The sequence below is a fragment of the Aquila chrysaetos genome, chromosome 1 (genome assembly GCF_900496995.4).
Source record: "Aquila chrysaetos chrysaetos chromosome 1, bAquChr1.4, whole genome shotgun sequence".
Lineage (NCBI taxonomy): Eukaryota > Metazoa > Chordata > Aves > Accipitriformes > Accipitridae > Aquila > Aquila chrysaetos.
The window spans coordinates 28,897,795-28,911,342 of record NC_044004.1 but is presented as its reverse complement, the minus strand read 5'-3'; positions in this window follow the sequence as shown (position 1 = coordinate 28,911,342).

Genomic DNA, 13,548 nt, shown 5'->3' with positions numbered 1-13,548 from the left:
TTTGGCTTGCACCAGCTAGCCAAGTGGTTTCTGCACGCAATTTGGGAGTTCCTGATGGGAGCTTTCTCAATACATAGTTGCCCTCACTGGAAGGCAAGAGAGGCAAATGGCATTACTCAATCAGTGCCAGCTGGCCTCAGCAACAGGCAAAGGTCCTGGGCACATTTAACCTAGTAGCATAGTTGCACCAGACTGTGGTGGGGTAGAAAAGAGTCCTTGTGTTCCTTAAAGGACTGTAATTTTACCTGGTCATTAAGCAGAAGCTGCAAAACAGTGTCTTTGAGTTGAATTGTGAATGTATGGAGGGATGCAGCAAACTGTGTTGTCTGAAAGTAGACTTTTTAAAAAGCAGTTGCAGAGGAATACCCCACAGGGTTATAATAATCCTAGCTCAAGGTCAACCTTAACTACCATTAGTGGCTTTGTATGCCTATATTTCAAAATGAAATGACATGTATTACTGCAATTTGTTCCTTTGCAAATGCTTTTCATTGTCTAGGAAATAACCCTAACACATTCCTTCAGTTTGAGATAAAGCCATTTAGTGTTTCAGGCATCACAAGTAAATGATCTTGCTGGTGCCATCATATGTGAACTTCACAGCCTGTGATCACATCCAAGCAGTGACATATAGCTAAATCAACTGAGACATACCACAGCTTATTCCACACGGACTAACATACAGTGATAGCTCCATGCCCACTACTGAACCGAAGTTTAGGCGTGTAAGCAGTGACTTTAGAGAAGTATTAGCCTCATATACTTGGCTGAGTCAAAAGCTCAGATAAATGTGGGACTAAACCTGTACAAAAGATACATATTAATTGCCAGATTTTTGACCTGTGCAAAACTATTCAATACAATGACATTGATATTTCCAGCAACTCTGTAATTAAAGACTAATTCCAGAGAAGTATCAGGCATGAACCTCCATGTTGGTTTAGGAGAAATTTGGTGTTTTGTAGATCTGGCCTTATGGATAGGTCTAAGATATAGTGTACTGCAGGTATCAATACCTGTTATTATTAATAGAAGAGTTAGGAGGAGGTAAGGACTGATAAATGTAGAATGGCATTGTGGCTAAAGAATTGCATTCTTAGATGAGGCCGGAGAAAAGAATTAATCAGCTTTAATAGCAAAGAAATTAGCAATGGAGAAATAGTGTGTCATGGTAAGTCAAATTTTTAGAGAATTTTTTTATATACAACACAAAATTTAGAGCTATGGAACTAAAAAAAATCATGAAATGTCAAGAAGTGTGATACAATATGAAAAAGCGTGACCAAAAAAGTTACCTCAGCTGCAGCAAATGTTTCCTAGTTTCAACTGAATAGCAAGCATATCTATAACATACTAATGCAGCACGCTGAAAAATATGTTAGTTGCCATCTGGAAAGTTGCAGTGATTGCACTTTTTAAAAATTTCCTTCTAACAAGAAGCAATTTTGCAATCTCAGCTGTGGCAGAAATTATCAAGATGAAATGCTTCTTTACCTTTACTTAAATGATACATTATGCAAATTGAAAACAGCAATTTAAGGAAACAATTACATAAAGAGAACAGCTTTTCTGATCCTCGAACAGGAAATGTTAAGGGATAAAAAAAGCAAACCCTAAATGCTGTTGACTTCAAGCTATTACAGGAAAAGAGCTCGATACCTTTCTCCATTTCAGGACTTCCTGGCTCAGCTCAGCAATTGCCAATAAGGACAGTCCTTGTGTAACATCCCTGTTGTGAGGCCTTTAAAAATCTGAAAACAAGTAAGTTGGACACCTGCTGAAAACTTGAAATGTGAGGATATACTATTGAAAAAGTATAGGGGTAGTAAACAAGCAGACTCTTACCCTGACCTAAATTACTGCACCCCCTTCACATTTACCAGATTTTATGGGATTCATGGCCCAGTGCTTGCTGATCCATGGCCATCAGTGAGTGTTTTTTTACTAACAATTTATTTATGTCAGGCTTTAAAACTGAGAAGATGGTCAGTGTCTCTGTGGCTGGGGAAAAACAGGGGCATTTAGGTGACGACAATACCATGTCCCACTTCACTAACCCATCCCCATCGTGTATTTCAATGATTTTAAGCATGCGTTTACATCTTATTGACTTCATAGGCTCTCTTGATTATCTGTATGTAGATTACCTTTTAGTCTTCTACATTTTGAGTTGCAACTCAAACTCATGGGTTGACATTCACACAGTGAGGGAGACCTTTGACATTGGGAAAAACCTGCTGGCTGCTATTGTATTGCAGCACAGGGGCTGTCTAGGGACTTTTGGAGTATTTGTAATTGGCTTTTATTCTTAAAAAGCCTGTATCAGAAATGTTTAAATGCTGTTGGTCCTGTCTTGGGTATGAGTCTGGATTAGCTGATCTCCTAACGTCCATCCTTGAGGAAAAATAAGGTGTATTTCCTTTATTCAGAAAAAAAATGAATCTAGTGATTTATTTTTTTTTTAGATTATTATCTTGATTCATATTTTTGTGAATATAGCTCCTTGTGTTTCTTAAGAGTTTACATCTTTATTATGAGGACTCCTGCTACTGTCATTATCACACAGTGTGATTTGGCGACTGGCAGTTTATATGCCTAACCTTTTTCTAATTCCATTCAAACACTGTGTCTGTATATTCAGTTTTCTTACGTAAAAATAGAAAGGTTAGATCATTTTTATGTAAACTGATCAAAATATTAATTTTTTAAAATATCAAAATATAGTTTTTACAAAAGCTTTTCTTAGACTATGATGTTCTCAACATTGCTTTTAGTTTTTAACTGTGCTGCAGCTCAGCTTTACCTTGTTGAAGTAGTATGCGTAATGTAGTGGCGAGTGGTGAGACCAAAACTGTGTCACCTACGCAATTCAAATGATGTCCTCTCTTCTTTTCAAAAGGTGCAGCTAAAAGGTCCTGCTCTTCTTGCCAGCCCTCTACCTGCCCACCTTTCTGAATAAATATTTTGGCAGTAGAGTGACGGAGGGGGCTGTGGTGCAAGGCAGATGTGATGTCAAAGAAGCAAAAGTTGCAGATGGGTTAACTGAAGCTGTGTGTGACAGTAAAAAATGAATATGAATGGTATGAATGTCTGGGGGTGGGGAATAAACCTGGACCATGTTAGCTTAAAAAAAGACAGCTGTAATATACTGGGGTCAGTTGCCTGCTGTCATCACTACTGACATCACTGTACATTGGGATAAGGGACAAGAGGTTGGGCGCATTAGTATCATATATTCTTGGAAATATGTTTAACTGCTGCATAAATGGTATATATTTTTATTTAGGATGTGTCTGTTATTTTAGGCTATTATTTTTTAGGGTTGTGTTTGTGTTTGTTTAGGGTTAGGTGTTAAATCTTAATTGTCGCTGAAAGTAGAGTTTACTAGATAGTTGTTTGCATGTACTCACCTGTTCTTCTGGCTTCCCTCTGTTTCCTAATATTGTAATTCACTGTGTCCCCGGTTGAACATAAATTTGTATTGAGAGGTAGCGTGGTAAGCACTGAAAAAAAGTGATAAAAGTTCTGGTAATAGAAAATGTCCTTAGATTGAATTGACGTATGTCAGTTCTCTTTAAATTTTGTGAGAACAAAAGTAGGTCTATAATTAAGATGTTCAATTTTCAGACTAAACTATGAGATACAATGAAGAAAACTGAAGACAAATTGAACTAAGAAGCTCAGAAATTGATGTGAAGATGATGCCTGGGATTTCCTTAAGAAAAGAAAGGAAAGAAAAGGAAACTTGAGATTCAAAATATTGTAGAAAAGATCTCCATATCTTTTTAAGTGAATAAACCTCTCAGAAAGGATTTCGGGAAATATTTAGAGTGCCTTCAAGCAGTCAAAGAAAGGCTGAAGATTTAAGTAAAATGCCTTGGAGGTCAGAAAATGGGTGGGTAAAGAAAATTACAAGCAGTCAACCTCAGACATTGAAAGGGAATTAAAGCAAATAAAGGGCTTTTTGCTTAGTAAGTAAGGATGAGATAATGACACTTTACATGTTTGTATTGAAACAGTATTAAGACAGAGAAATAATATAAGAAAATAATATAGTAATAGACAGTTGTACTGAAATAATATACAAATGTATGAGTAAAGTCATGAGAACCAAATACCTACCCATCAGCAAGAATTGAAATAAGTCTGTTGATTAGAAGAACTTTAATTTCTGAGAGTCAGAACTTGTGGGTGATGATAATGGAGAAAGTATGATTAAGGATGCTGTGACATCTTTGTGAAACAAGAAGCAAGCAATGTAGTTTCATGAAGGACCATGCAAAATTGGAGGGGGGGAAACTTAAGCCACAGGTAAAAAATAAAGGACACATTTGCAAAAATATTAAAGGCACTATTAAAACCAGCATAGAAGAGATAAGACTAATAATGAATTGGTTTGGCCAAAACTAATCAGGTGTTAAAAGGATTTACTAACTGGACAAGGGTAAGAAGGCAAGGAAATGAGAAAAGTAGGTCCATTAATTTTTAAGAAGCTAATGGGTCAGAAAAAAATAGCTGACAATTCAGAATTTCTTTAAAAAAAGAGAAATAAGGGTGCTGAGCTCCAAAAAACCAGCTCTTGATTAAAATCAGCTTTTCTCATTTCTGTGTTTCCAAGAGAAAAAATAAATGGGATTTTTAAAAAAAAAATCAACAAATGAGAATATGATATTTTGCATTTTTAAAGTAGCTTAGAGGCTGTACGCAATAAAATGTTAGAGACAGACTTATTTAGAATTGAATGGGCAGGTATCATTTCTTCTATGTTCACCACCTCTGACTGAGAAGCTGTGTAATTGCACTAGGATCATGTTGTACCTGAGCTAAAAGCTCTGCTGGGACAAAAGTTGTGTGTTGAAAAGGTGATCTTTTGCTGGAAGACTTCCCTTTGGCACGCGCATTTCAAAGAAAGTAGCGTTCACACTGTATCTGATCCAGAGCAAATTATGGGCATTATGAAACCTGTTGAAATGGGCTCTTTTCAAGACTTTGGTGGAAGAATGGCTAACTTTGGCATCCCCTTGAGACTTGGGTGGGAGCTAGGTGCTGAATTATGCAGGCTGAAGCAGACACGCAGAAGAATAGAAGGCTGCCAGTGAGAATTTTGGGTGGTATCAAAGGGATTTGAGCACTTCCAGGTTTTGAGGGTTGCTGAATGCAATTACGTTGGGAAAAACTGGGTTGGCTAAATCCTGCTGTGGGGCCTGCCTACCTCTTCTTTAGTACCACTGACCTTTAGCTCAGATCAGTAATTTCCAACACACTAAGGGCTGTTAACCTGAGTTTGTAGTGTTCGCTTAAAAAGAAATGAACAACTTGATTCATTGTAAGCTCTTTCAGCAGACTTAATTTCATTAGCAGGAGATGTCTGGTGAGAGATTCGATAGACCCTGGGGCCAGGAAGAACATCATCACCTTAACACCAATGTGTGCCATGTAGCTGCAACCCCAGAGACCCTGCCTTGGTCACGTTTGGTAAGACACACATGAAAAGATAGACTTTGGCCCAAAGACCTTACAAGGTTTTCACTATTTATGTGTTTTTATTAATACATTCTTCTATAAGCTATTCCTCGTCCTTAATTTTCACTACTGTGCAGCAATTTTCCCTTCTTCAGTGCCAGTCCTTCCTCTTTCAGTGTGTGTCTCTAGTGCTCTCATCAGTCTGCTTGCTGTCTTCCCCTTCCCTGTGACGTGTTCCCCCCCATAATCTAGTCAGATGTCAGCTGATCATAGAAATCTTTATGTTCCTTTGTTCAAAGCACCTCGGCAGAGTTCTTCACTTCTTTTTTCTGCCTGACAATTATGTTCATGGCTTTGTCATCCCAGTCAGTGGGAGTACAAGAACTAGCAACATCCTGGCATCCTTTTTGAACACACGCACTGGATAGCTTTTACTGAATGCTGTTCTGTCACGATGTTCAAAGCAAACATCTACTGCAATGCAGCTGTTTGAGCTCTGCCTGCGCTTGGTACTATTTTTGTTTGCAGTTCAATACATTTTCTTAAACCTCTTTTTGTAAACTCAGATACATGCTGCAAGCTGATAGCTATTCAGAGAAAAGCATAATCCCTAGGAGCTGCCTGCCTTGGCAAACAGGCATATGCTTTTCAGTGTGTCAACAGGCAGTTGTTCAAGTAGTGTTTGTTCCCTCAGCTTGTATTAGCCTGGCCCAACACTTGAATAATTTTTTCATTTGCCTTCACTTAAGGAGATTGGATGAATGTCCAGAATGGCAAATTGGACAACTGTGGATCCATGCAGTCCCAGCTCAGATGATTTAGTTATTCAGCCTTTTACGCTCTCTTAGGGTTATATTAGAATACTAATATTTCAGGACCATGATCATGCAATTGATATTACCCACATGAGCAGTCCCATATTCTCTAAAACCAGGCGTTGACATGCTGGAAACAGTCTTTTGCTTATCTTCATTAGTTCTTATTTCCTATTCCCCAGTCACAGTGCATTCCTACCTCAGTAAAACAGCTTACCTCCACATACTCAGGAGAAAAGCTACTGCTTTGCTGTTTTTCCCAGTCAAGATTATTTCAAATTAAAGGATCTTGTTATATGCACACCCAGGGCCTCATCTGTAATCATCCTTCAAATCTTCAGTTTATTCTGTAATTAACTTGTAACTGTATGGCTCATGCAGTGTACAAGTAGTTCAGTTCTTTATGTAAAATGGTCTGCTGATTTGTGAATGGTTTAAAATATTTTTCTTTGAGAATATTTTTTATTTTTTCATTACAATAATGAGAGAAGTAGAAGGTGCTTTTCATGTCTTAGCCAAGTTATAAACACTGGAAGATAATGGTTCTCCACCTCTTTCAAAGAATGAGACCAGCTACAACGGATCTTTCCACATCATGTCTGGAACTCTTTTTCTGAAGCAAAGTAGCTGTTAGAGTGCTTAAAATACCTTGATAGTGTGATTATAAATACGTGCTGCAGTCTGGCACGGAATGATTACACATTTGATATCAGGACTTATTCCATTCAGGTATCTACTAGTGATGGGGGCTATCATTTGAATATTTGACAGCATCAGTACTAACATAAACATTGCAGTTTAAACAAGTATTGTAATACCAGCATACCTTTTTTGACTTTTGGGGGGTTTTAGGAGGCTGTGGGTCTCCCCTTCCTCCTACGGTAATGTCTCATCTGCACCTGATAAGAAATTGTGGGAGCTAAGACTTCACCTCAAGATGCAGTGCCAAGGCCCTGGCATGCTTCATCCTTTCCCTCCACACTAAGTTACATTTTCTTCTAGTTATTACAGCTGTTTCCTCCACCCAGTCCCCTTTGGAGTCAGCCATGCACAGGGCCCTCTGCTGTGTTCTGCGTTTTGCTGGCGAGAGTGCGGGAAGGCGCAGATCATGAGAGGGGAAAACGTGAGCAACTCCCAAAGTGCAGCAGTCCTTTGACGTACAACACAGGCAGAACGTCCTGCTGGCCAACATGAAGAAGCACAGGTGATGGGAAACAGCTCACAAGTTTGAAAGGCTTCCTCTTCAAGAAGAGGAAGAGCTTGGAGAAGGAAGAGAGATTTAGGGTTTTCATTTTAGGGGAGATTTTTTTTTTTTGAGGGGGGAAGAGGGATGAATAAAAGCAAAGGAGAGTGTTTCTCTTGAAGAGTCTGGAGTGCCCGGTACTCCCACCTAAAGAAGGGCAAATTTTTTTCTTGTATTGACTTTAACTAGATTGAGTTGATCTGATCCCTTGCTTTTGGTGAAAAGTGAGACAGTTGGGGATTTCAAAATTAAAGTAGTTGTGGTACTCGCTGAGCTGACTGGAAGGAAGCATGGACAACGCATCCTTACCGCCATCCCCTTTCTTTCCTGGCTGTTACCACAGGCCACGCATGTGGCATTATCCCACTGGTGGGAAGAAATGTTGAGCAAGGAAAGTGGAGGTAGGACGTGGGCCAGGAGCCTCAGATAACCCAAGCCTGTTCTCATGGAGAGTATCTCTGCCTGACAACTTTGAAGTAACACTACTGCGATAGTAGCATGCCACCTCTCTCTTGAACATGGCTATTTTGATATATTTGACTGTGGTTGCAAAGCTCTTGTATCTTAAAGAGCACAAACATCTAGTTTGTCTCTTTGTTCTTCCCTTAGTATTCACAGTTTGCTCCGGGCACTTGCAGCATTTAGGAAGAATATCAGTCTGATTTGTTGCCTGCAAGAGAGTCTAATTAAAACGAGAGAGCAGGATGGGAACTGATGACACACAGTGCAGCTGAGCTGCTCCCGAAGCTGAACATGGCAGCTGCAGTTTTCGTCATTTGCAAAGCCTCAGCCAACACGTTGGCCCACAGAGTTAAAATAAATGTCTAATTACATTGTTTAATTATTTTGGTTCCAAATTCATGCTTGCAAAGTATTGCAAAAGATGGGAGAGAAACACTGAGAGCGCCATGATCACGACTGTGGCCTGCCAATAAATCAGAAATCACGATGTTTTTTCTTTGTCGGGTTCCTTCCTTCCCCTGCTGGGTGGTCAGGCTGCAGAGGAAGGGGGGTGTGTGTGCTTGAACCAGTCTCCAGCCCTCTCCCCTCCCCTGTCACTCGGCACTGACTCACAGCACTGTTTTTCAACACGACGCTAATTAGCTGCCGAGCAGTGAGATACTGCAAATGCTAAGAGAAAAGACAGGAAAAGACTTCAAAGATATTTACCTTTTTTTTTTTTTTTTTCTAAATCATATTGTGAAAGTGATGAAAGAAATATCTAAGCACTGCTGCTTGCATCCAGCAATTTGTTCTGTGCAGGCAGGCATTGCTTCAGGTTATTCTGGGGTAAGGAGGTTATGGCTTTCTTCTTTGCTTTCCATGAAGCAGCTATTCAGTGGGCCAAGGAGAGGGAGCAAATGTGGATTGCCTTGTTAAGTCTGGTGGCTAAATGTGAACAGGGTGGTACTACTGTGCCAGGTAGAGGAAAATCGCTGCAGCAAGAGGGACTGAGATCCCTGCATCAGAGCAGCCTCTGTGTTAGGTCTAAGTCCATTTTGGGGCATGGGGGGCAAGTGGAGACCTTTTCACCCACAGCTTAAGCAAATGCTCTTGATTAAAGTGATGAGGACAATTAGGTGCTTAAAACGCTCTAGTTTTAGCCCATACCCACAAAAGTATTTGCCAGTAAAGAGATTAATACTATCTAGATTAATAGGTCCACTCTATTTGTACGGAGGTCGTGTATCACTTAAGCTGTTTGTGAATCAACTGTTCATCTAAATTATCTTTACCAAGAGCACTGGAAATGATGTGACTTTCCACATGTGAATGGTTCCCACTGATTGTGCATATTTACTTAGGTGGTGGCCCACTACAGCTGTAATGTGTTATTCTTAATTTGCCATTCTTCAAATAGCTCAATAGCAGATGAATGTTGAATACATTGTCAAAAAGGAGGAAAAAAAAGTCTTTAAGAAAGACTTCTCATTTTCATCTAAGTCTACTTTTCCTGATGTTAAAGTTCTTCCTTTTCACAGTCAGGGAAATTCTGCACAACATGAATGAAGATTACCAAAATAGTCAGTGCCTCACTTACTATTAATTTGTATGATGAAGGAGACATCTGAACTGTTCGGGGAATACTTAGTGTCAACAGTTTGCAGTCATCAGACTCATGATTCATTCACAAAGAAATTGTGACAGCAGGTGATGAACTTGGTAAGCTCTCTTGAGAACATAGTTTTGTTCTCCCACAAACTGAATCTCACATTTCTCATATCTATACTGAGACCTTCTCCATTTCTACATAGAAGTAATAAGAGGGGAAAATGAAACCTAGAGCACCGAGAAGCCAGGCCTATTCAGAATCCAAAGTTTTGGCCTTTTTTTAATGATGAACATTTTGCACTCCAAAGGGATTTACTCTAATAACAGTTGTTAATTATTACAAAGATAAACTGGCTGAAGAGGGAAAGGAATTGTCCCCAGAGTTTAGTGTCAGTTTGCTGCTGATCTCTCTTCAGCTATTGTAATGGTACTACAAACAATGACTGCACACCGCAGTCAACTGGAAAGCCAATTGATTTCTTAATACTTCTTTTGGAGCATATGATCAGTCAGCTGTACTCTCCTTTTTCAAATCAGGGCTTTCTGATTTTAATTCTTTGTTTCTTCTCCAAACTGATGCTTTTTGTAATTAGAGCATTACAAAAAGACTTTCTGGAAAGTCTACATAGAAGAAAAAGTAGGTTTCATTTCTTTTGTTCTAGTCTGATCCTGTGGGGGAGTTTAATGTGATGATTACATAGAAATCTTGATGCCCATCTGAGAGTGGTAAGAATTTAAATGAGTGATTTTTATTTCTCTTAACCTGGAGATAGCATAAATTAGAATTTGATAAAGTGCACAAATTGGGGCAAAATGAAATTACACTTTTTCAGCTGCCCTTGGGTCTCTACACCTTGCCGGTCCCTTATCTTGTCTGTTTCTCTTTTTTTTTTTTTTTTTTTTTTTTTTTTTGTATGTGCGCATCTGTGAGTAGTATTTTATTCTCACATGTATTTCAGGATTTATTCAGGTCTATTTGTTTAAACTGTGCAATCCATAAATGTATGGATTGCCACTAGCCTTTATCCAGATACCAGTCACAGTTCTTTATTATCTTGGACATTATTTTCATCTAATCTAAAGTAAATCTAAAATGATATTTATTTTCTGCACCTTTTTGTATTCATTTTCAACTGAAGGAGTGAAAACAACTCATAGATTTTGTGGTGAGGGCAAAATCAATGCAATTATTCAGATATAGAAGGATATTAAAATATACCATGATAGCTCCTGCTCACTAAAATCCCTGATCTGATCCCCAGTTCATAAGCAGTTGAAGGAAACAAAAAAAAATGTTAACTGTACCTTTCCAAATGTGAATTTCCACCTGGGCAGGCAGAGGAAGGTCATTAATCGATACACCCCATGCTGGTCCTCACTGGTGAGACTGCTTCCCACCTCTGTTGGTGAGAATGCACTTGCTTTCTTTTGAAAGCTTGGACTTACCCCTGCCCGCTGTGAGCTAGAAGGACCAGAGGCAACATGAGGCTGGTGTAGTAGGACGTGATGCTGTGATGCATAACTATTGCTAAAAAGACAGGGTGTTTACCAGGTTGCATCTCATCTCTCTGCTCTGTGAAGGCATATTGCTTATCAGATGCAATAAGCATGAGGCCACTAGACCTGAGATTTCATTCTGCCACAGGGCCCGAAAAGGTAACCACGCTTCCCAATGACAACGATCTGCTTTCACCCTTGAGTGTGCATGCAAGGGAGGACTACAATTAAGCTCACACAATGTATACATTGAAAAAATACTTCATCAAAACTCATGTCAGAATTAAATTTTTAAGTTGAATATTATCCTGGATTTTCAAACACCTTGATAAGTAATGGATATGTTCATGTTCTTGCAATTCTAGAGGAGTGCAACTTTGACAGCATGGCAACAGGGCGTTCTGCAAGCATCAAAACAGCAATGGGTGAGATTTTCAAGGCAAGTACAAAATTAAGCTAGCAAAAGGGACATTAAAATCCATTATTGTAAGGACAGCTTTCTGCATCACAATCCATGCCCGAAAATGGTGTGGATCATTTTTTCTTTTGAAGAAGCTGCAGTCAAGTGGGAATGGAGAAAGAAATCAAAAACCAGAATGTAGTGTACACAGGCTTCTTTTATGCCAGCCTGTTAATGCCTGTTGCCCTTAAGACAGTTTTTATGCTGTTAAAAAAAAAAAAAAAAAAAAAAAAAAAAAAAAAATCTATCTCCTACTTTTCAGTGAAGAATTTAAAAGACTGAAATGGAGACTTCTGAGTTCTTGCAAGATCTTGTTATCCACACCATCTCTGGAAGAGTCTGGTACTTCAGTGAAACGTTAAGTTACCCCATGAAACCTTCAGTTACCCACATAGTTTCCATTCCAGTTTTCAGAATTTCTCTCATGGGGATGGTCACTGGCTCTCCTGGCTCACCATGCCATCCAGTTGCTGAGTCTCAACTTTAAGTGTGTGTTTACACAGTTAGATCAAGTGTTCTGCAAATGAAAAGCTCAACTAAAATCCAAGCAGTAGGCTGCCATTCATGGATGCAGTATTTCTCCTTGAAACCAGTTGCCCTCTTCAAAGAGAAATTGCCACATATCTCCCATCTTCTAGATGTTTTATTCATCCACAGAGGTGGTTGGGCCAATCTCAACTTTAACTTTCAACTTAAACTCATGTGAGAGTGGCTTTAGATATTGTTGGCTGAGGTTTCTAAACTAAAGTAAAAATGTTTATGCGTGCTGGCATGACAGCTGCAAGATGTGCAGTGTGTCACTGTGAAGGCTGGGTAACTTCACAGTGGGGACACCAGTACCTGCTTGGGTCTAGATACAATAGGGACTTACTTGCCTAGAAAGTAGGCTTTGCAGCACCTAACTTGATCCTAGAAACCAGCAAGAACTCTTAAAGAGATCAACCTGCTTGGATAAAGAATAATCTGGGTACAGCAGGAAACTTTAGAAATGTCACTACCTTGATTTTTATCTTATTTTAATGGTAGCCAGACTTAAATGCATGAAATTTTGGACAAAATTTGAGTGTAATTAGTAACACCCCCTATAAATTTTCTAAATACATGGCTGAGTGAAACTCTAACTAAGTATTTTCAATTTTTTTTTTTTTTTTCAAATTAGATGTCCTTGGATATTTTTACTTAAAAACATTTTTCGTACTTCAGTACTCAGTAAAGGCAAAACCAGGTGCACAGTTTAGCTTTGGACAGTCTATTTAGCAAGTTTTCTCTTTCAAGGTTCAGAGCCTTAGAATTGTGGATGAACTGTCTGAAACTATACATAAGCCTTCTGCAGAATGCTTGCCTTCCTTTATGAACCCCTCCTAGTTTATGTTTCTTTAAGACTGTTATTTAAAACATAGCTTGTCTTGTTTTATTTAGATGCTTGAATTGCATGTTCCAGTAGCAACAGCACACTCCAGGTAATTCATTTCCAGTTGAGCTTCACTCTGCTTGAGTGCTTAACAGCCATTTGGCTTTCTGTCTTGTACCTTTTAATGCCCCCCACAGTCTGCAGTAACCGTTCAAGAAATTCACTGCTTGTCATGGCCTATTGCTTTAATTTAAAAAGCTAAATTTGGAGACTCCACATGCTCTGCTGTCAGTTTTTCCAGTGTAAACCTGTCCTACCATGGGAAATTGGCAGTGGACTTCACTACCCCTGAAAAAAACTCATCATTAATATAGTGGCAAAAGAGTAGAAAAATACATTGGCTGTGTCATACTTGTGAAATGTAGTGCAGATATAGATTTGAAACCTGCCAAGGCTTCTAAAAAATCCCAGCTGTCTTAAGGCAATCTCTGCCTTGGGGGACTGAACGCACCACAGAGACCCTGAGGTGGCACGCGATGTGGCAGCACCAGGCAGAGATACTCACACAAGTCAGAAGGCACTACAGGAATGTCGGCAAAGCAGCACGCCTGTGGCAATGCAGTTTCTGCCTGCGTTTCTCCCTGTCTGGAGTGTCTGGCTTGTGCTG